The 23,917-nt window shown below is 44.1% G+C and overlaps 1 protein-coding gene and 1 long non-coding RNA gene across 3 annotated transcripts in view; one reads left to right on the forward strand and one right to left on the reverse strand.

Annotated features, from left to right (window-relative positions):
- LOC135386064 (uncharacterized) overlaps window positions 1-23,917 on the forward strand; it is a 302,227-nt gene that overhangs the window by 131,572 nt on the left and 146,738 nt on the right. For both annotated transcript variants that reach the window (XR_010420580.1, XR_010420579.1), the window contains exon 2: window positions 12,677-12,741. This is a non-coding gene — a long non-coding RNA (uncharacterized LOC135386064). The remainder of the gene's footprint in view (window positions 1-12,676; window positions 12,742-23,917) is intronic.
- The window catches only part of LOC135386063 (homeobox protein Hox-A5-like), a 42,825-nt gene that overhangs the window by 17,169 nt on the left and 1,739 nt on the right, over window positions 1-23,917 (reverse strand). The window lies entirely within an intron of this gene.

Here is a 23,917-nt window from a genome sequence, read left to right on the forward strand (position 1 = left end):
CGGAGCAGACGAGCATCCCACAGAGGTATAGGGGCCATAGACAAGGCCGCTCATTTATCACATAGCCCTACATGTACAGACCTCAGTGGGGGGCTTTGCATATTGAGCGTATACGCGGAAGGAGAAGAGTGCACTCTCCCGAAAACTTTCCTGCTGGCCGATACGTCGTGTCTTGCAGGAAAATATGCTTTTCCACTCAAATGCCAACGCGCGCTCGTACCGCGTTGATGGAAAGACGTTCTTTTGGGCAGTCCGTGAGCATTTTTGGTAGACGGCACTCATTGCAGTTGCTGTTCAACACGCAAATGTCTCTCGATAATTCGGTATGAGAAAGGAAATGTTTAAAACTCTACAAATGCACTTTTGGTTCTAACAGGTGCAGTAATAATATTTTAGCTTACAAATACCACGCTTAGTGTAGGAAAATTTTGGTTTGATATTTGGTTGGGGTAGATATCGCACCCTTAAGCCTAAAGTGGACATCTGCAGCGTTATCCTTCCTGCATCCATCAGTACATTTTGGTATACTGAACAGATTACCCATAAGCTAAAAACTACTTGCACGGATACTATTCTTCCGCCTAAAATGCACTTCTTCGAAAATTTGGGATGCTTAACACATAACACCTTGTATCACAATGTCAATCAACCAATCAATCATAAACTGGCCCCGGTTATGCATCAATGTGACAGAAGCGGGCCGCTGAAGGCGTTCCTTGGGGGCCGCCACTTCAGCTGCGACGACGAGGTCACAAATGCGGTCCGATCATGGCTGCTACGCGTCGGTAAGGATTTCTACGCTGCCGGCATCCAAGCCCTCGTGAAACGCTGGGACAAGTGCATTAGTGCAGCTGGAGATTACGTTGAAAAATAAAACTAATTTATCGCCTGTAAGTTCATTTCACTTTTGCGAAAAATGAAAAGTCCCGGTTTGACTTGAACGCCCCTCGTACGTGCACATTTAGCTTGGACACCCTCTATATATAACTAATAGAGGTCCCTGTCCCAAGCGGTATTCAGTTGTTTTTGTTATTCTTTTTACGTTCTTACCTTAGCATGGACCTTAGTTTGTAACTTTAATTGCTATACGGAGCCATTACATCCAACGTGCCGTTACATCCAAAAACGGGCCATTGCGTCCAACATGTTCTTACATCCATTGTGCCGTTACATCCATTTTTGGCCGCTACTTCCACGGGTCATTACATCCAACGAGACTGTACATCCAACGAGTCATCACATCCATCCGGCCAGTACGTCCAACGAGCCATTACATCCACGGACACATAACACTCGGTCAATGTTCTCGTCGGTGTTCTGTGCTTGTTACGCAGCTCCTTCCTTCGACCATCTCAAGCGCGGTTCATTCCAACATCGCTGTTCTGTACTTTTTTGTCGCACCTACGTCGTCAGCAGCCACCAAGTGTTGAGGTCGTTAATTCCTTAGTTCTTTTGAAACTTAGGAGGAGAGCCCATAGGCGAGTGGTCCCATTGCGAATGTCGCTGTTCCGTGCTTTATTGCCAATGGCCTCCTTCACCTATGAGATAGCGGCCAGTATGTGAATCACGTGGTGTGAATACCAGATAGAGTTGGGAAGTTGCACACACCTGGTCACCTGAATCCGGGAAAATCCACGGGTTGACCCAGAAACGGGTTATTGTTGCTGTCTCGAGGATTCAACGGAGAAGAATTCCTCCGATTCAGAGACACCACCCCGGGCAGCGAAATGATCGTCTTGTGCGGAGATAGCGACTTGTAAGCGCTTTTGTCGACCGAGTAAGTGTTTTGGGAACTCACCAGAATTCACGGTGTCACCCTGTGGAGTTTGCGCTCACCAGGCGACGTGACACAGCCGTCCATGAATAAACCCTTGGTGTAATTTGTGACACACTCCTACACCGTTTCAGCCACTTGGGAACATACCTGGCTAGTAATGTCATTACTGTAATGAAATTACAGTAATGAATTACTTTTCTGATAATTTGTAATGTAATGCATTACTCTCGACATTATGTAATTTGTAACGTAATCTAATGACATTTGGGCAGTAATTTTAATGACATTATTCCTTACTTTTTACAAAAGAATCGAGTTGTCAGGTTCACGGTTTATGACATTGGAGAATCATTGTTTGCAGGCCACATCCACCGGACAGTCTTCCTGTTGCAGTGATACATTGTGTCATCTTCGTCTATACATTGTGCAACGATAAGTCATACGTGGCACCCTGACATGTAGGAGAGACAAATAGAAGAGTGTGATTAAGCCCGCAGTAATGTAATTTCATTACATTTCAGTTGCAGTAATGAGTAATGTAATTTAATTAAATTCTAACTGGAGTAATGAGTAATGTAATTTAATTACATTTTAGAAGTAATTTACCCAGGTATATTTGGGAACACTAGAAAGCTCAGATCACTTGGAAGTTGCAGCTATGAATTCCGTAGTGACAGTGTTCAGTGCTGTACGTGTGAATGAGCCGATAAAAATAAGTGGCTGCGCCTTTCATTATAAGAAGGCGATAAATGGCTTTGCTAGGGAACCGTCTGCAGAGACAATGAAGTAGTACGAGAGTGGTTCAGAGTGGTAGTAAGGCCCTTCTTCCCCGAACATTTCTGTCTCCCGTTCAGCGAGGATCTCATTTCCAATCCACCTCAGCAAGTACTACCTCTTCTGAGCGCTCTGCTGCAGCACTTCATATCCTGCTTCCGTAATTTTGGCTGACATGCGTTCCCGTCCGTGACGCATAGGACCACTTTGGCGACTCCGGAGCACGCACCACGAATGTGGTTGAGGGTTGGCACCATGTACTCCATGACCAACTCCCGAACCAGTTCCCGAGTCTCGCGGACCTGCTTGCATTTTTCCAGAAGGTGCAGCATGCCGCAAAGTACCAGCTGCGGCGTCTGCTGTGCGACCCTGCAGCGCTGCCGAAACCACAAACGCCACGAATTTGCGAGAGCATCGCCCGACATGACCAAGAGATGGAACTAATTCGCCACTATTTTTTGTGTGCCCCCGTTCAATATGAAGACGTCGCAACGTATCTGAAGTGTGTGATAGACGTTGGGATTTGCCATGTACATAATGTTATAGTCCGCGAATGAAGCACTGTTTGTAACTGATGTACCGACTTAAATATAGTATGCACTTTGCTATTATCAATTATGGCCGCGCTGCTCAAGGAACTGTGATCTTTTGCTGTTAAGTCACTGCTATGCCTTTGGTAATTGCCACTGACCAGCAACCGCCTGCGGGTGGTAGTCGTCTTGAACGCAGGCAGGTCACCGGTCCACTCCTGCTATTCCTTAATCCGGGCTTCTTCTCCCGTCGAATTCTTACCTCCCATCGCCCCCATGGCGACCCAGATTTTTTGGCCGTTACGTCCATCGTGTCGTTACCTCCATCGTGTCATTACATCCATCATGCTGTTACGTCCAACGCGTCGTTATATCCATACCGTGCTATTACGTCCAACGAGCTGTTACATCCATCGTGCCAGTACGTCCATCGATGGATGTAACGACACGATGGATGTAACAGCTCGTTGGATGAAATGGCCCCATGTACCCATCGGATTGAGTTATCGCTCCTCCTCCTCCTCTTCGCACCTATCCCCACTAGTGGATTGGTTGATGTGGCTCTGTCGGAGAAGATTTGTTGCGGTAAGTCGATTCGATACGTTTTTTTGTAAACGCATCTAAACTGAGTGTTCTTTGTCCCGGCGTGCGCCATCGCAAACAGCATCAAGCAGCATCAAGTACGTCAAGCTGTACGTCATATAAGCCACGCCTTTTAAGTTCGCCGAGGTGAGAAGTTCTATTTACTCCGTAAGATATTTATTTTTATGAAGGGTGCACGACAGCGTGCAGGTCTAACTCATTACACGTGTTGTATACATAGAGCAGAAGACAAATTACGTATACTTCATCCCGAGCGCAACGCCGTCGTCGTCGTCTGCGGTGTAGCCTTAACGGGACTTTGTGGGTATAGAAAGCGATGATGTCTTGACTCGATAGGACTGTCCACGTCGAAGTCAGAAGCCCAATACCCGACGTATAGGGAACGCATGTCTCCAGCCCGTGCGTCTGTCGCGAGGGGCACAAAAGAAACCGGTGCCACGACGAACAGTACCATGCTAATTTATTCGCAATTACCGAGCCCATTAGCCTTTAAAGAAAGTGCCACCGCCTCGCGCGCGCCTCTACGGCTGCGTCAATTAACGATAAAGCGCGCGGGAGCAGAGCGCGCGTCCTCATTAAGCATGCATCAAGACCGCGCGCTGGTTGTCGCGAAAACACGCCACTCCGACAGACAAAGCTATCAACCCAAAAACAATTAGGGCCGCTTCTTCTCAAAATCACACCCAACGATTCATCTGCCGCGGATCCTAAGAACAACCTCCTAATTATTCAGCTTCGGAGACCGAACAAAAACCGGCCGGTCTCTGTCTGAGAGAAATGCACTTGATCATACAGGAAGGCAACCGCTCTCCAAAATTAGGTATGAATATCAAATTGCGAGTTCCTTTCATTTCAAGCATCGTACCATTTCTTCTTATACTATATACAGAACGCCAAACACAGATAATACTAATGGAACGTGCCGTTTCGTTTGTTATACAGAAAGCGAATATTATGTTGAGTCGGTTTTGTGACTGCGAAACGAGGCTTCGTTCGATGGGTGAGCGAGAAGTAGGGGGAGACTAATTGAATTCCTGGCTTCATGCATGAACAACGAGAATGTTGTATGACGGTATGAAGTCATATTCTTCCCTATATCAACACTGGCGGTGAAGAGCCCACTGACAACCAATGTGGCACGTGCTATTGAAAAAGACGTCTCTTGGGACGACACTCTGTAACTCGATTGGTGTACCGATTATGTAGCGTATAGGATGTGTCATGAGTGTTCCCTTCATTTCTTCTTTTCGAAATGCAAATTTTGAGGGTGTGCGCGTTTTCTTTGTTTTTCTGCACATGTGCGTTCAGTCCATAACTCTCAAGTCATAAGAGGCACTGATACCATGGTGATTTTGATTTCTGTGTTTCTATGTGCAACCGAAGTGACGTCACCGGTATTATATAACGGCAATTTTTTGACTTAATGAAGAGATGGATAATTTTATTCATCACCGTTGAAACGTTTTTAGAATCTATCTTGACTGCAAGCAGGGGCGGATACAGAGCTTTTCTAAGGGGGTTCGGTATGCTACATACACACTGCCTGAGATCCATTGGAGCACCCCGTGACGACAGAGGTGTTGAGGGCTCGGGACATCTGAAGCTGTTTTGCATTGCAGTGATTGTATGCCTCTTCCATACGGCTTCCCTTTTTTTGTTTCTTATCATATAGTCTAAGAGTGATATCTGCATCGTTACCCTGCCTGAAAGTGACATTTCTGCAATTGGCCATTATAGCGTAGCTTTACTTAAATAGAACATTTATTTGAAATTTCAAATTGAATATTTCAAACTGGCTTGGTACCAGGCCAAATCCATCCCAGCAACGCTCTGCCCTCGAAGCTCTTTTGACCTTTTTGAGCACCATAGGACTTCGATCCTCATTGTGAAGGGGCTCATTATTTCATTGCCCACATCACCACCGCGGCATTGGGGTAGAGTATTGCCCCTCGCGATGAAACTTCCCATTCACCATCTCAAAATAAAGCTATTTGTTTGCTGTATATTTATTTCGCTTGTCGACCAAACGTGCACAACATGACCGAACGAGGTACGTACTGTATGTGCACAATTCGTAGACAACTTGACGGGCATTAACTCACAGCAATTAAATTATTAAGAGATTTGGACTATGTATAGCTCAGGCCCGTTAGGCGTGCAAGTCCGTTGTGAAGAGCAACGTGGCGGCAGGACTACTGTCACAAGAACTCTTGCTCACACAACAAAAAAAAAGTCCATGTTCTAAGTAGTCTGTTACCAGTTGAGTCACCATGGAGAGCCTAGGATGCATCAGCCAGTTCCTCCTATTCTGGGCTACGGCTGTACAGCGAAATTTCCAAAGCGTAAAAGATGTCATTATCATAATTAGTTGTTCGAACCTTGTCCTCATCTGCTGCATCGGCCGATACCGGATGGGAAAGCGGCGAAAATATCTGCAGGCAACATATTAAACATGAAATTCGCAGATAAGTCGATACGATAAGAAGATAAGATGGATAAGACTCGATACAAGCAAGCTGTAACTCGAATGCCTACTTCACACACCTTCGTTGAACAAAGAGCTTTCAGGCGTCTGTTGCATCGCTATAAAATTAATACTACGTGTTCGACTGTTAGCTATTGGCATATAGCTGCTGTACGCCAAATATATGAGTTGTCACTGCAGTTTTTTTTAGACTGAATACGCGCGCGACACAAAGGCTACACATAGGGGCGTTAAGAACTGCCTAAATATAATTATCAAAAGTGTGCCTCCGATACTTCATAGTGCGAAAATTGGAGCCCGTTGAGAGCGACTAAGGAAAAAGAACTAAACCGCCGCAAATATATTTCCATTTTAAATAATTCGCCACAAATATTTTGCACAATCATGTTAGGCAAGGCTGTGTCTAAAATAAATGAAGAATAACTTACAAAATCTCAATTTCTTGTAAGGTGTCCTTCGACTGCAGCTTTTAATTTGGGACGCAGGCTCTGGACTACTGCTCTAACGATATTTCAGCAAGAGGATTAGCATGAAAGTACAGCGTTGATAGTCCCTGTTTGTCAAGCCATAAACAGTAGGAAACCGCGAAGAGTCAAGCCAGTTCTATACGCCCAGGAGCATTGATGAATCACAGATATAATAAAAAAATATATACAAAATGAACAGACACTTATAATACACCGTCATTTGCCGCAATTAGAGGTATGTCGTGATAACCACGACCACGGGGAAACCTGTTTGAAAGGACATTTATATTACCCGGCCGAAGCTAATGATAGACGCCAAGACGTTGTGTAATCGCGTGGCGTGTCGAAGCTCCAAGAGTGGAAGCAGTGAGTTTCCAATCAATACCAACACAGCACGTGGAAATATAGGGGTATTGTGCTTCGAAAGCAGGCGAGCATTAGCCAAACGTGCCTATCGAAGCCACTAAACTGAAGGAGCGATCCATCCAACTGACTCTCAGTATATGTCGTTCCAGCAATGCTTTGAATGTCGCACGGCACGAAATGCCGGCGGTCGCATGTACGGAGTATTTCAAATATTATAAGCATCGTTCGTAACTCGCGTGTTTTTTCACATCATACTAGGGGTATGCTGATTGGCGGTTGAAAGTGACCAATGGGATATCTGCCTTAATTTGGTGGGCGGAGCTTCCCTAAACTGTCCTATAGCGTAAGTGAAGTCGTGAAAACCACACAGTTATAGCTCACTTTACAGAATAATTAGCGCTTTGTTAATTTTCTATGCGTCATTTCGATGTGGGCTCTGCCAATATCGATGCCGGCTGCACCATATCGCTTAAAGCTGTAGGAGAGGCCGGGGAAAGTTGTCACACGGGTCAGTTGTCACACTCGCTACTTAAAGCAAACGAAGCAGAGCAGCTGAGCCTTTTTCCCGCTGTTTGTTAGCGGCACGAGCAACCACTAACTGAAGAAACTTTCATTGTCGTGGAAAGTATGGTAAGGTGCACACAGCAGAAGACCCTTTTCAGTCACGAGTAAGTAAAATTTTCCGTTCCTGCAATTTTCAAATTTTGCACGACGCACTCTAAAGAATGCACGTGTTCGTAATGTTTACCCAACTTTCGGAAATCTTTTCCCGGATTTTCAGCGGAATACGTTCCACAGTCACGTCCTTGCAGCGGTAAGGTGATTGCGGGTGTCGTAGTGGTCAATTGTCCCATATGAGGTAGGGTACGTTGTCACGTGTTTCAACTGGTAGAGCAACTGACAGCGAGAAAGTGTTTCAGTACCTTTTTAGTACATCTTAGAGGCCGCGCAATAATTTACTGTCGCTTTTTACACTTACAATGCCGGTCTATCAGCCAGTAATGGCTAGCTTGCATGAATCCAGTACAGCCAGGACAGACGTGGAAATATAAAATGTACACTCTAAAAAATAAAACTCCTTTTTAGGTGTAATTGGGGTGTAATTGGGGTGTATCAATTGCTTTACTCCCTTATTACACCCTCAAGAAAAAGAATACACCCTGTTTTTGGTCTGAAATGGGTGTAATATGTGTATGTCCCGCTCTGCAGGGTGTAATTTCGAGAATTCGTGTGAAAAAGGTGTAGTGGCGATCAAATTTCTAATGCTTCGCTACGACAGGTCTGGCAACAGTGTGCTGTTTACTCTGTGGTCTCCAGCTACGGCGGTTGGAGTTAGTTGTGGTAATTTTCGTGTTCTTTGTGGAGGTCGTTTGGTGAACTACAGGTCATTTGACCATGTGAGTTTAGGATGCACTGCAAGGTTTGTGGTTCCGGGTCTCGAACGGATGCAAGCAACAGATGCGCCGTGCCCATCGGATCGAGTAGCTTATCCGAGCGTCTCGCTGCAGCCTGCTGTTTGGTAAGTGTTGTCGGTGTATTTTGTCTTGTCTGCTTGTCTGGTTGATTGAGGTGCCCTTGAAGCGGGTATTTTGAGATTATGTTTGAACCTTAAGTGGAATGCACGGATTAGATCAGAGAACAGTGCGCGTCGCGTTGTAACGGTCACATGTGACCGTTAGGCAAAGTCAAGGGGTATACGCAACAAACGAAGTTGGTGGAATTTGTGGTAGCAAGTAAAGCAGCTGGCAAGAGTCAACAACTCAAGAGGCAAGAGGTAGCGGGCAATGAAACCACTAGGCCACAACCCTCTGATTTCCGGTCAGATGTGCTGAGTCAATGGCTGTGCGCGTCTTCTTAACAATGCGCTGGCAAGTTTGTGTGTTGGCGATGTCAGAATGGTGTACCTAATTGGTAGTATACACTTGACCAGAAATCAGAGAGGTATGGGTTCGGGTCTCGCTACCGACACTTCGCTGACCCTTTACCGATTGTAGCTTTGTAGGGACATTGGTCTTTTAACTACACTATGATTGTGTGCTTCTTAATTTCTACGTTATTTGAATATAATCGACTGATTTTTAACTAGTCACAATATTACCATGATTTTGGAGTATTATAGCTTGAGTTGCTTTTGCGCCAATAAAATTCAATTACCATCATTTATCGATTTCTTTACTTTCCATCTTGAGCTGCTTGCATATTGACAAGGGCAGTGTCTGTATACTCTTAATTCTTCTCTAGCCTTGGCCATCTGCGTAACTATCATGTAATTTGTGGTTCACCCTTAATTTGATTAAGGCATTTCACAGTTCATTTTTTCTTTCAGTACAGAGGCAGGACTTCTCTTGGCCTCACCGTAATACCTTGATCTTGGTCGACACGTTGGTGGACACTTTCATGTTTTGTATTGTGCGGTGACTATGTAATTCTTATAGCAGTGCATGCAGTGTATTATAGATAATCCAAATAAAGAATATGCCTGTTGTTTTAACCGTTGTGTTTCTGTTGCCCTCGGTATAACACCCTTACTGAAGGGTGTTGTCTTGCCTGGGGGTGTAGATATACACCAAAAAGGGAGTCAGTTAGGGTACCGCCAGATTACACCAAAAGAGGTGTTCAGAGAACACCCTTTCTGGGGGGTGTAGTTTTGCCAGAGGGTGTATATATACACCAAAAAGGGAGTCAGTTAGGGTATCGTCAAATTACACCCAAAAAGGAGTTATATTTTTTAGAGTGTAAGGCCTAAGATAATAGGTTCTTCTCGGTTCGCTTAGTATGTTTTCCATATGCACTTCCAATGGTATTCCGTTCGGTACATCTCCACAATTAAGATTACGAGAAAACGCAGCTGAGACAACCTCCCCATACTGGGGCGTATTGTCACACTTGATGACCTCCGCGCAAATATCTTCTATAAATTGTTTTTGAAAACCATCTTCAGTTTAATATGTGTTTCGTGTAGCGAAGAGATTGCAAGCAAAAAGATTGGTAGTGAAAAGAATATCTGACAGGGATTCTGATGAGCTGCAGGTACCGAAAGCGAAAAGTACATATGGAAAATGAACTCGAGAACTGTCTGCCACGATTACTGTAGGATATTATATCAGGGCTTTTAGTGTACACCTTAATACCACAATAATTCTGCACAGTATTTTTTTATGGTGCTCTGGTGCAAATGCCTTGTCCCATCGCACACACCTTTGTGGTGCAAGTTTTACGCTATACGGAAGCACCCTTCTAAATGGGTTACTTTTACACAAAAAAGCACTATTTCAAACACCATTTCGGCATTCTACATAAGACATGATGTCAGGGGGTGTATTTCTTAAAACACTGTCTCAGACGAGTGTTGTGCTAACACCATTTTCAACAACTGTTATTGTACATCTTCCTGTTGCGCCTGCGGAAAAAAAAAGAAAAAAAGGTGTTGAGTTGCCACACACACAAAAAAAGAAAGAAAAAAAAATGCAAAAGATACTATGTGTCCACGATCTCTAGCGATACAGCTGACAATATCTGACTGTGCCCCCATGTAAATAGAAAGCATATGTTGACCATTGGTATAGGAAGGGAATGTTCACCATAAGACGCGTTCAAGCAGAAGGAAAGGCGATGTAATTTTTCTCAGTCCATTCATCTTCGAAGGCGCGTTGTAAATTCTGTCTTTGTGATGGGGATAAAATGAATTACCACAGGTCGAGAGGGAGAAATGAGGCAAGCCAACACAATTCGTCTCAAGCAAGTTCCCGGCGCCAATGAAATATGGCCGCTAAGATTAATCTCTCGCTATTGGTATGCGCGAGATTTCGCTCTGTGTACATAATGAATTCCGGCACGTTGTTGGTTCGCGGACGATGACGCTTCGGGGTTTGCGTTTCCTGCTCCTCATTAATTGCGGACCATTTCATTAATCAGCTTAAGTTGGGCACCCATACAATGGCGCACGCGAGCGACTGTCAACCCAAACAAAGGGTTTTCTCCATATCCTTGGCAACGGAAGCTTAGGAAGAGCGCATACTTCTTGCCGTCTCCTATTCAAAAGCGCGGGGTCGGCTGCTGCATGGAATGGATGGCACATCTCGTTCCGCGAAAAAGCGCGCCCTATATTGAACTTCTTCGCGCGACGTTTGTTTAACCGTGTGGGTGGTAGTTGCATATTAATGAGTCACCAACGGGCAATTCTGCGTGTTACTAGTTGTTGTTGTTTAGTCTACACAAGAGGGTATTTATCAAACGTGAGTGGAAAGATAGTGGATGTTCTACGAACAAACCTGAACTGAACGACCCAGCTTCTATGTGTGCTACCAGGCAAATCGCCATCACCTTCTCTTCTGAACATTCGCGTGCGTATATAGCCCACGTCAATCCTGTTCGTTTTGCTCCATAATTATGACCCAAGTTCCATAGTATTCGTGTCCATATCAGGCACGCGGGGGCATATTCTTCTGAAATCAAAAATTCAATCGGCTCATTGCAAAAATTTCGCCCGAATACAGTTAAACGCCGCTCAAAAGCAATTTCTTCAGCCGCGAACATGCTTGCACAATTTCCAACGAAACTCTATCCCATGTGGTACCTCTTCGTCTTAACCATCACTGCGTCAAGTCTACTCCCTTTCAGTTACCCGACCAAGAGAGAGACTCGCACGACCGAGAAGGAACTCTTTACCCGAAAATCACATTCCTCAATCAAGCATTCTTCCACATGTCTGCAGCTCTCGCGTTTCGTTCTCCTTCCTCTATTTTTTTTTTTTGTGCGTCACGCACAAACAAAATTGCCCGACGAAATAAGGAGAAAGAAAAAAAGGAACTGTTGTTTTTAGGGAAGCAGTTGAAAGAATCAGGCTCAAGGGGATAAATGTGAGAGGGAGCAAGCACTCCTTGCGGAAGAAAAAGGAACAGAAAAGGCAGACTCCCCCGCTACGACTATTTTCTCTCTCTCCCTTTTCTGTAAAGCCGCTGCCATGATGGAATTCGTGGATCGAAGAGATCCACTCTCTTTTCGCGGCAGCCCCTGCAGTCTACCTTCTGCCACGAGTGGCGGCCTTTCTCTCTCCCATCCCCCCCCTCTCTCTGTCTCTCTCTTCGTTTCCTCATCTATCAAACAACGGCGTCCTTCTTTCGACTTCCCGTCCCCTTCAGTGCATGCACTTTACGTGTGCGACGTAAACAGGCAACTTTTCTATCCCGAGGTCTTCTTCCACGGTTAATGTATGGCTGCTGTCGTTCTTCGAGAAATTCGGTCCTGAGTTGATTTTGATTAATGGGCGCCGTGTTTCGGCTGATTCACTCGCACCTGGAAATTAACTGGTCAGACGTGTCTGCGTGCGTCGTTGACGTCGACAGCCTTGGCAATGTTTAAAGTTGTTGAAGCGAGCACTCTATAGCTCGCGATATACTTTATGTTGCTTCGTGCGCTGCTCGTGTAATTTCAGAAAAGGTTACATTAATTGAAACGTGTGCGTGCGTAGCGCGGAAAGCACCGCCAGTGACGGGTTTTGCGGTGCAAACAATGCGCTCTGGCAGATACACGTAGTTAGATATAGTAGGAAAACAAAACAAACAACTAGCCCTCGAACGTTGAGCACCCACGGAGGAATATGCTAAGCAACTAGTAACTTACACGCCGTCTGTCTATCATCACTTGAGTGAAGTTTTGTCGTCCTTTTATGCAGGTACACGTAACAAACGAGAGAAAGAGGGAAATAATACTTTCCTCAACAACGCGGTTCTATACGTGGTGAGTATCGTTTTTGCGAATATAATGTCGCGCTTAACATGAAAACTTCTACTCACGTAATGTGAGCGATTTATAATATTCACTAACCCCATGGAAATGTTAGTTTCCACGCGTAAGCGTGGGATGAACAAATATTATTTGGTACAAAGCGGCAACAGTGAGAAATATTTTCAAAAACGTTTCTTCTTGTTCTTTTTTTATATAAAGCCTGCTTATCCGCTTGCTTACACACGTGGCATCATCGGTTTAGAAGCGTTCCTATCTCTACTTTCTCTGCATGTCGTCTGGTAGACACACAAAAGGGACATTGCGACTTTTTTTTTTCATGTAATACAACTGTCACACGGCAAACTGAACGTCATTCTCACCGAATGACATTCGTTCCGTGTCACACGGTGAAACGAAGTGGCATTACACGCGAATGGCATTCGTCCAGCGAATGGGTTTGATTAGCTCTTTGGCTGTTCCCTCTCGCACCGACTGCGTACCCTCGCCAGTAGAGAGGTAGCAAAAATAAAAAAAAAAAGAAAAAGAAAACGATAAACCGTTAGGAGAAATTAGACACGAATGAAAAGTTGTACTCGTTCAATGTCTTATCATGAACTCAATAACTTTGATATGAAGGAAGGAAGACATTGTTTTTCAGATAACCACCCTCGTTCCCTGGCGCCATGTTGCCAAGTGTGGTCCCGATAGGCTTCTTACTAGGCCTGTGATAGCCAACTGACCAAAGCAGCGCAACATGTTGGCCCAACATTAGACCTATATTAGCAATACCGGCCCTATATTGGACCAATATTGGCAATACCGGCCCTATATTGGGCCCATACTGGCAATACCGGCCCTATACTGGGCCCATACTGGCAATACCGGCCCTATATTGGACAAATATTGGCAATACCGGCCCTATATTGGACCAATATAGGCAATGCCGGCCCAATATTGGGCCCACATGTTGCGCTGCTTGGGAAGCGTCGTCCAAAACGCAACGATTCTGTGAAATAATCTAATGTTTCGCTAGTTTGGAGAAAATGAAATAAAACCATAACGAATGTGACTGTACATATATAGCATCATATGTTCGTTGTCTTAATCATCGACAGTGACATCGTTTGCGAATGCCATTCTTTTTCTTCGTGTAGCTCGATGCAATACGAACGAATGACATTCACTGGGAATGCCATTCAGTTTGCCGTGTGACAGGGGTAAACATGACGCCACATATGTATTTTTATTCTGCTTTCTATATACTATACATAATGCCCACAAGCCTCAATTCTGGCTTCTCTGTGTACTAGCTCTTTTCACAATATGATGGTATACTTTGTGACCAAGCAATCTGCTTGCGCCATTGTCGTTTCAGTTTTCATGAACGGTTATTGGACCGCGAAATTGAGTGCAAATGAGTTGAAACACTGCGCTATTCTGACTAAAGCGCGATGTCATAAATTACTGGCCATACGCATCCCTTGGAACGTAAGTGTAAATTAATTATAAGTAAATGCAGTTGGTGTCAAAATTTCAAAAACTTTAACCACTTCAAAAAAAAAAAAAAAACTACTACGGTTTAAAAAAGTACTTCACTAATTTGGGTAGGTATTTTATTATCTTTTAAATATTAATTTCACTGCAAACTTGTAAGAAAACCTCGCCCCTATCATAGTAGACGAAAAAGCGCATTAAAAAAGAAGAAAGGAATATAATTTTATTGCCAGATTTTGTTAGCTGCATTCGCCTAGTACGCGTCGCTCTCGTTTCGTGCATAAAAAAAACAAGACAAAAAAAGAAATGAAACCTCAACTAGAAGAAATACACTCCTTCCAACTCATGCAGAGACGTGGGTTAATTTCCACACGCGCATGCAACAATCGTGCTTTCATACAAGCGACCTCAACCTTCGCGGTATACTTCTCAGAGATCACGAAGGTCCGAAGATCGGCGGCAACCCATGTTAGACAACTTCTTCGATTTACCTTCTCGGAAATAACTGTTTGAAGCGGCGACGATGAAGCGTAGAAAGCACGCGGGCAACGGCATTATGCAAATCCTGCTTTATGGTGCCATTACGTTAAATGCGCTTCCTCCTTTGGGCCAAATGCCACCCAATCCTTTCCTAACTCGACACGATTCCCGGCGTTGTTTCGCGTGTGCTCTGCCCTCCATATATTTCCCGGCTACTTCCGAAGAAAGAGGAGCGACCCATAAGAGGTGTAAACAGCGCCATAATCTCCTTGCCTCCCCTTCACCATTTTTCTCGCTAGCAGTTCGGGGCCCTCCTTTTCCTTCGATATCGGTCGCCCAGGAGAACCTAGGTTTAAAGTGGCGACCCAGGTTCTCTTCTTCCGAAAATACACTCATCCCTCTGCCGGCTCTGATGCGACGGGATGCAGTCGCAAAAGAGCTCGAAATAGGTGCTACTCCGTTATCGAGTGATTGCCATCGCATGACGAGAAAGGCACATATGAGTATGCGTGCCTTCGTTGGGAGGCAGTTTGTCACACACTTTCGCCACGCCTACGGGATATAACAGCCGTTGAGCGGCTTCCTGAGTGAGAGAGAGGCAGATATACCATGCGGCACGCAGGTATTGGAGAGCTATATCAGTCTGTCTGATTGATTAATGCTGCGTGCTGACATCACAGTTAGCATCCTGAGAATTCAGACTTTCAATTTCGCGCTTGTGTGCTGGTCGAGATACAGGGGAAGTTCAACGCCTCAATGCGTATATAACGGCAGTGGGTAAGAAAATACCGTCACTGCCACAGCATGCCAATCTCCAGTGATGGTTAATCGAAGGGGAGTATATAGCCTCCTTAGATCTATCTCGACATGTTCGGACTTTTGAACCAGGAAAAGGGTCCTCACCAGCGGTATCTTCTGGAGAGCAATCTTTTTAGCACTAAACTGAAGAGCTGATAAATAAAAAGATCAAAAGTTCGCCCGAAAGGTTCGCATTGTGACTTACAGTCTGAAAGACGAAAGGTGCTCGGAACACAGCCTGTGCTTTGTTCCGTCCAAATGAAAGAGCTGCTGTCGGGCATGAAGCCAGTAGCTCGTCCACCACGCAAGCCAAGAAAAAAGTCACCGACTCACTGCGACTCCCTCGCGTAACTCAAACTCGTCCTCCGTTTTCCGTCTTTGAGTTATAGCATGGTCTGAAAGACATGCTCCGAAAATGTAACAACCTGGTACGTAACATTAATCAGCGTACAGACACTGTGGTCTCGGGAGGAGAGAACTTAGACGAACTCAACTTTATGTCTTGACAATTGGAAAGGTCTTAGACTAGTGTCTATCAAGTTCTGAATGTGAGAAACAGCGCAAGTATAGCACACATTTTTGTTAGTATCGTGTGATATAGCGCGCTGGCTTGCTGGAAAGAAGATCCCGAGTTTGATCCCAGCCGAAGCCGAATGTTGGTCGAAGGTATAGAAAACTGCGAATAAAATATTACCTCAGAGCTCTTCTTCTCATTCCAGTTGATTAGGGGTTGTGGGGACGTTGCTATAACGCTTCAGTGAGACTGAGTGCTTTCAACTCCGAGTCAGTGACGCACGTGAATCTTCGTAGAAAGATTTGAGCCTGTCAAGTTTCGCTAAGTGTGACGATATACATATAGAACGCGTTCTTCGCGGAGCTATAAAACGACAGAACAGAAGCGTCCTCGTTTTCGTAAACATTGGGGAGACGCTTCACGGTGAGACCAACGGAAGACAAACATGCACGCGTGCGGGGAGCAGCGGCAGAGCCTTACGGTGCTCCCGTCAGATATGTTAGGAAACCTCGACGAAGAAGAGTAGATGAGTGGGTGAGAACTTTGGAGCAGCTCCAAACAGCGGCAACCATGGGAGCATTAATTAGGCTTGTGCTGAAGAGGAGAACGTGAGAGAGTCAGTCAGGACCCAAGAGTCGTTGCGTATACCCTCACCCTTATCCTTCTTTCTATTCATTCTTCCTCGGTAACCGGATGAAGGATGATTCAGCGCTGTGCAGATTCGGTCATAATTACGCGGGGACTGATAAGAGTTCTTACTCTGTGTCTGTGTCCGAAAAGGTGGGGCTGTGTGTGCGCTTGTATACACGGTGGTGTTGGGCAACGCTATAGGCGACAACGGCGTTACATGAAGCGGGTTGGAAACGTGTAGACCCGTACTGCGGATATCTTACGGGGAATCTGTTAGAAGGAAGGAGAAGACGGAAGTTATTATCGGAAGTGTAGATCCTTCTCGTTATTTTCCCAATGAGTCGATAGTCTTCGCTTTGGAATTCTGCTTTATAGTTGCAACGGCTGTCATCAACGCCTAAAGAGTGCGGATCGTTCGTGAAATAATAGTGCAGTGATAGATTGCGGTGCTACAAAATGAAGTTCAAAGTTGCAATGCTTAGAAAAAACACGATTTTAATCTGCATAACTCCAAGTTAACCAGCCAACTAACTTGAAGAGATGCCTGGACTATGGGTGAAATTTTGCTTGTCGTCTTCTAACCTTGGCTTCGTCTTCTTCTCTATTTTTTTTTAAATTATTACTTTACTTTTACTAATGGTCCTTGCAAACAAAGGATGCATACGCTTGCTTTACGTTATTGCTTGGTGATGAGGCTATAATTCCGTTTAGCAGAGTTTTAAATTAAGTATTTTAATAGACACTGGGACTGTAAACCTTCTGTAGTTTTAAACAGACGTTTTACACACTCATTCCATGCTTTTATTCAACAACATATTTATTTTTAACTGGTTGTATCCTAACCAAGGTTTTTGCGCACTATGACCATTTTTGCCAATGCGCCACAAAAACAGGAATCATCATCGTCATCATCAGCTTGCTTTACCGCAACGCTGACTCTACAACGCCCAAAAGTCAGTTACCGGGATAGAGGGACAGTTAGTGTGTACAAATGCAAATCCTGAAAGAATACAATAAAAGTAATTTGCTTTGCTTTGTTGCTCATGTAGATGACATGTTTCACATCATGTAGATGCTACTCGGTGAGCCGCTTTCGTTTTTGGCGTTGACACCCTCAATATACGCTCTTTCCTTTTTGTTTTTCCAATGTTCTTCAAACGGGAACGGATGTGGGTAGTTCTTCTTTTCCCTTTCACTTTTATGTGAAATGAAAGACCCGAAGCCTATATGACTGCCAGCAGCCGTTTTAACATTTATTAGGACATTTGCCTTTCCAAATATTTAATTCTCACTCTTACCTCATGTTATATTACTGAAGCTTGTAATGAGAATCTGGTGTTAGCAAAATGAGATCAAACACAATAACTTATTTTGATATAATAAGATAATAATAATGAGATAATAATAAGATATTTTGATGATTATGCTTGTGCTGTTATGGTCTACCACATTGCTCGCGGAATGAAGTAAACAACACAGTGCTGGTGTAAAGAACACATAAACTATTTTATGTATAGTATCTACCGTTAAAGTACAAATACTTGCTCGCTTGTAAAGAAAAATAATCTTACAACATTCCCATATGTACAGCTTGAGACACCCTATAATATAAAGGTTGAGTAAGGTTAAAAACTGGTCAGTTTGGTGCCGCATGCTAAAATCGATTATCGATCTTAGCATCCTATAACCATATATAACCGCGATGTCCTATAGCTTAAGTCAATAAAATTTCGCGTACAATTTGAACGTGAATGAGCGACGGACCGACGAGCGAAGCGACGACAACGCGCGGCCCGTTTGGGGGAAATACGCGCCCGACGGCGGATACAAATAAGCGACTGGTCCGATCGGACTATCAATAATCATCACAGGGGGAGCGAGAATCAAACCCTCCTTCTGTCTGTCTCCTTTGCCTTGTTGTGCAGAGGGCGAGAAGAACGAAATTGTACCGTCAAGGAGCGTCGCCCGATCATGCAAACTGTTGGAGCCATAAGTGGAGATTTATTTTGATCTTTCTGCTTTATGTGCTGCTTTCCATTTTCTCCGTACAGGGAACAGGCGCGCCTAAATCTGATTTCAAACGCGGGAATGTGTAAGGAAACGAATTCGTCTCCCCACTCAAATCGCCTGTGGGGAATAGAATGCACTCGTGTGACGGATCTTTGGTATGCTTGCTGCAGACACTGTTTGCTTGCGCACGACAAATTTCCGATACGACCAGAGTTGGCTTTGAGCGGTGTTTCTCGGGTTTTCGTATTGTCTGACGGAGCCTTCAAGCTTATTTTGTTTGTTTTAATGACACGTGTAGTTCATTATTAGCGTAAGTGAAACATTAGGAAAGAGAATACAATATTATTCTCTGCATTTTGAATGTTCAAGTGCTTCCATAACAATCTCCAAGACACACTCATTTCTACTTACTTCTTGTTGTTGTACTAGGTACTTTATTTAGCCAAGACTTTCCTCTGGGCGTGTTGGTAGTACATGTCAACTTCCTTGGCTGCGCTAAAATACACGGACGACCAAAGACGACAGCGCCGTGCATGGGTTCGTCTTGTGTCGTCAGTGCATTTGAGCGCTACCAAGGAAGTTGGGTACTTTATGGTTTCTAATAAGCTCATGTGTAGTAAAGAGACTGTGAACGAACGAACAAAGACAGCTTTCCACGACTGTTTGTTCCCTATACACTGAGTGGTGATCGCAATAGAGCGCTGCGATCGATCATGAGCACAAATGTAAATTTCTTACAGAAATTTTTCTTCGTCGTACGCTTTACCTGTTCTATTCTGTTTCTTCACAACATGATTTAAAAGCGGGCCATAATGTATACAAGGAAAATCCATAGGCGAAAGAAAACCCATGCACAACGTGTGAGGTTGAAAACAAACGCATTACGTGTGCTGTTGGTTTGTGAATGGATGACGTTGGTGACTGAATCACTTTTCTGCGATGCACCTCTACCCTCAAGGCGCATACTTCACGCGCAGTCTTCCCACAGAAGCCCGTGCATTCCTATATTGCAGATGACATCTGTGCAGCTCAAAAACGTTTGCGTGGGGGCACGCGGCGAGCAAGATGAATTTCGTCAAGCGCACATTATCAGCACTGGAATGTTGCTAGACACATGCCGCCGAAAGACACGGTGATGAAGTGAATTACAAAGATCACTCAATCTCGCTAAGTGAAAAAGCGGGCAGGGCGATGATGTTGTCCAGACGCAGCAGCCGGCGTTATCGACATCAACGGACTTCCTTCGCACCACAAAGTGAATAAGTGATCAGAGACTACACGTATGAAATGAGTCTGCAGCGCTCGACTCGCATGTGGAAGGTTATGAGGCATGCATACTCACGCAAGCTATGCTCACGAAGGAGTATACATTACTTGAAGGGTGCCGGGTTTGATATCTTACCCGCTTTTAGCGCGAACCACATTTCCTAAACGCACGTTTCTAATCACATTCTCATCCATGCGAAATAAGTGAATAAGGTAAGCCCGATATGTATTTTCTTTTGACATACTTAGGGAGAAAAAAGAAAAGTGAAGTGTAACTGGCCGACATTCATTCACTGTATAGACTAGTCAAAACCCGAAACCAACGGAATTGATTTTAAATGCACTGTAAAATAAAACTCAATCGCGGTTGTTTTTGTGTGTACCACCATGCAAAATTGGTCTTTGTGATGACACACACAAAGCGTAAGCCCTCACTTCGACTTACGTTCCGTACTAACGAATATCCAAGATTGATATTTTGCCAGCGGCGACTTATCACAGCGCCGGCAAACGTCCGCGGAGGGAAGTACAACGACACCGCTGCGTGGGCATTCGCGTACAAGTTTCAAGGGATAGCAACTATTATCAAAGGCATGGGCATAGTTCTTATTACTTGATACTTGTACGCGCTTCTCCACGCAGCGTTGTCGTTGTATTTCTAGACTCCATTTAAATACAAGCTATACAAGAAATACATGGTATTTCAAATACTATTTAAATACATGTGCTTATATCTTGTATTTAAATAAAGGCTAGAAATATGTATTTATATTTGCGCTTAAATACCGTTTTTGAGTATTTATTTGCTTAAATAATTTGCAAATACATGTACATACAACAAATGTGCATATTTCAAAATTTGACAACTGCATGTACTGTCGTGACTGAGGCCTTGCTTAGAGGCTATAGAGGTTATTCACCTAATATAAAGCACTGCTACACACGTAGAAGTATGCTTCTTTTTTTTCTTTTCTATTTTTTTTTGTCCCAGTTGTCTCGCGACGTAAACACCCAATTAGTATTATTATCTTTTGTGTGTGTGTGTGTGTGGGAGGGGGGGGGATACTGCACTTGTGTCAGCAATCGAATGGCACCAACGTTACTCATTTCTACCAATACTGCACTGAGTACCGTATATGAGCCTTCGGCTCTGAAACCTCAGAGAGACCCCAGGACCAAGGACCAGGAAAGGAGCTGCATGGACGATAAAGACGCCTAATTTAACAATTTAATCATTAAAATCGCCATGTTGAAGGAACGCTGTTACTTCGTACCGGTTTGCTCGAAGGCTGATATGAACAGTTGTTTAGTCTGTATTGATCTTAAGTATTTGTTCATTCAATGTATTTATGAAAGTATTTATGGCATATAAATACTGTATTTATATTTCATATTTAAATACTGCACTTGCAAAGTATTTATGCCCGATACTTAAATACATATTTAAACAAAGTATTTTGTACTTATATTTAAATTCAGCAAAAATGTATTTATGCCCATCTCTGCTTCGAAGAACCACGACGACTTGGACAGTTTTGTGGGACATGCAGGAACATCTGTGCCATCTCCTGGCATCTCTCTCTTCGTGTCATCTGCTTCCGAGTACCATTGTTTGTATCCGACGTGGTTGGCGTGACCAGAAAGTGAAAGTCGAGAGCAGAACTTCTATTCCAGCTGATTCGCATGGATGCCTGCACCGCGTTGTGGTGTAGATGCGCCCGACCAGGCATGTTCGACGACAGATGTTTTGTAACACAAAATTTCGAAGGATAAGAGGCGTTATACACAGAAAGTCGTTCGACTATTATTGGGTGCATTCTCAATAGATGCCGAAGTGTGTTGCACCAGTGTTGCTACACGAGGGTGTCCGCAGCGGCCGCTTGGCGGAGCAATATTAGATTTCTAAAAGAACTCCTCAGTTTTACAGAGCTATGATAGGTTTCCTCCAAGTTATAAGCCCATACAATTTCTACAAGAAAAATAATTTACAATTTCTAGAGCTTTATGATTGACATTTGGGTCCCTTTCAGACTGCAATAAAGTACGACACGAATATAATTTTACGTCATGTAATTTCCTTTTTACAACGTACTTTATTTGAAAGCAATTCCAAGCGCCCTTTACCCGGAAAAGACGCGCACGGTGGACGCACAATTCATAATGTATCATCCAATCCGCGCATGTTCTACACAAAAGAAAATCGATGACAAATTTAAAAAGTAGCACAATGGAGCAGAGCCATTCCAAGGGTCAGGTGCTGCACCCTAGCGGCGCTCTATAGCAGGAGCAGAGAGCGAGCGGCGGTCTTTCTTTTGTACAGAACATGACATCCTTGTGGGACCGAAGATGATGATTTACTGCACATGCTCAAGCGAACGTTGCTGCTTTTCTATTACCAGTTGTCAGCTATAGAACCGCAAACTTCAAGAACCTTTAACATGTAAATCGAGTGTATTTCAGGTCAGCAATTGTTCGGCTCGCGTTCAAGATATCTTGGGGGAACACAACCACCTTCAGCAGTGTTGACAAATGAACGCTTCAAGTCACATATATCGTAATATGCAATATATTTTGTACATATACACCGATAACATTGCGGACAACTCTGAAATTATCCAGCTAGCACAACGAGGTGTTGTTTGCGCAAGGTCTATGTTATCGTCGTTGAATGCCATAAATATACACACACTGTCATGGGCGCCACGTAGCGGATTACTGAGTTTTTTTTGAACGAGATTGTTATGTCATTCGCATCTTCGTTTCGGACGCCTTCTCTGTATCCCATCATCTATTCTTGTTTATTACGATAGTGTAGCCCTGTGGCCTGTGCACCTTTTGTTACACTTTTTTATTTCGCACAACGATATGTAGAAAATGCGGCAGACACAAAACCTTGATCATTACTATTTGGGTATATCGTACGCATTTTTACGCAGCCACTTAATGATACCAACGTGTGCACCAGCAGGTATTGATGGAAGTGCATATTTCACAATCAGGACACACTAGTGCACTAATAACAGTTTAGAAACACCACAACGACAACTGAGTTAAATATTGAACGACGATGCTGTAGCACCGATTCCCAATTGCCAATCACAATCCCGAAACTTTAAGCGAGCTTGTTATGGCCCCTTCTGCCCTTTCTCGCCTTTCCCTGGGCACTTCCCGTCCTCTGGGTCCTTATCACTCCCAAGGCAAACACTGCCTATTCAGAGTCGCCGGCTCGTTATTAGAGCAGCATCAAGATATCTGCCAGGGCTGTCTCCCTTCGTTTTTCCCATGAATGGCCCCCGCACTGAGACACCGAGAACATCTATCATTAGGACCAGAGGATCATCAGTCAGGGGGAAAGAAACGTCCATGTATATATGGAACCGGTGCTCCGTTGTATCTGAGACCCGTCCGAAATTTCCTGAGGGGTTCACTGTGGGTGCAGATCTATTCCGCCCAATTTCGCGGGAAGAAGCATCGATTTGCGGTAATGGTTTCTCGCGCCGTAATATATGAAGCCTGATGCTCGCGGGCCTTCACAACACGATATTGCCCGGGCCTTTTCGTTTATTTCTTAGTATTCCATCACTATTCAGTCAGAGCGGACAAAAGCGTGACCCCGAAAATGAGCATTATTTCGGATCACGGCATATGAGCAACCAATTCGGTTGATTATTTACATTTATTTACCTCATCACACACCGCATCTAGTAAGCTTTTGTACAATCATCGCTGCTATGGTGCCAACACGAATAGGTTACCTTGCAACACAAACACAACTCAGCGAGAATGCGTGGCGATCCTTGTTGAATCGATTACTGTCTGTTAAAATTCAGTGAAAACCCTTCCTGAGATCATGCGCGTATCGGCAACCTTGTAAGTTGCCAAATTCGCAAATTTCACTTCCTATATCAAATTCGTTATGCGTAAAATATGCGTTGGCTCGCTGTTTGAAGCACCTGCAGTATACTGATAAACACAACAGGTGGCAAACGCGCACGT

Source organism: Ornithodoros turicata, chromosome 2, assembly GCF_037126465.1.
Source record: "Ornithodoros turicata isolate Travis chromosome 2, ASM3712646v1, whole genome shotgun sequence".
In the NCBI taxonomy this organism is placed as follows: Eukaryota; Metazoa; Arthropoda; class Arachnida; order Ixodida; family Argasidae; genus Ornithodoros; species Ornithodoros turicata.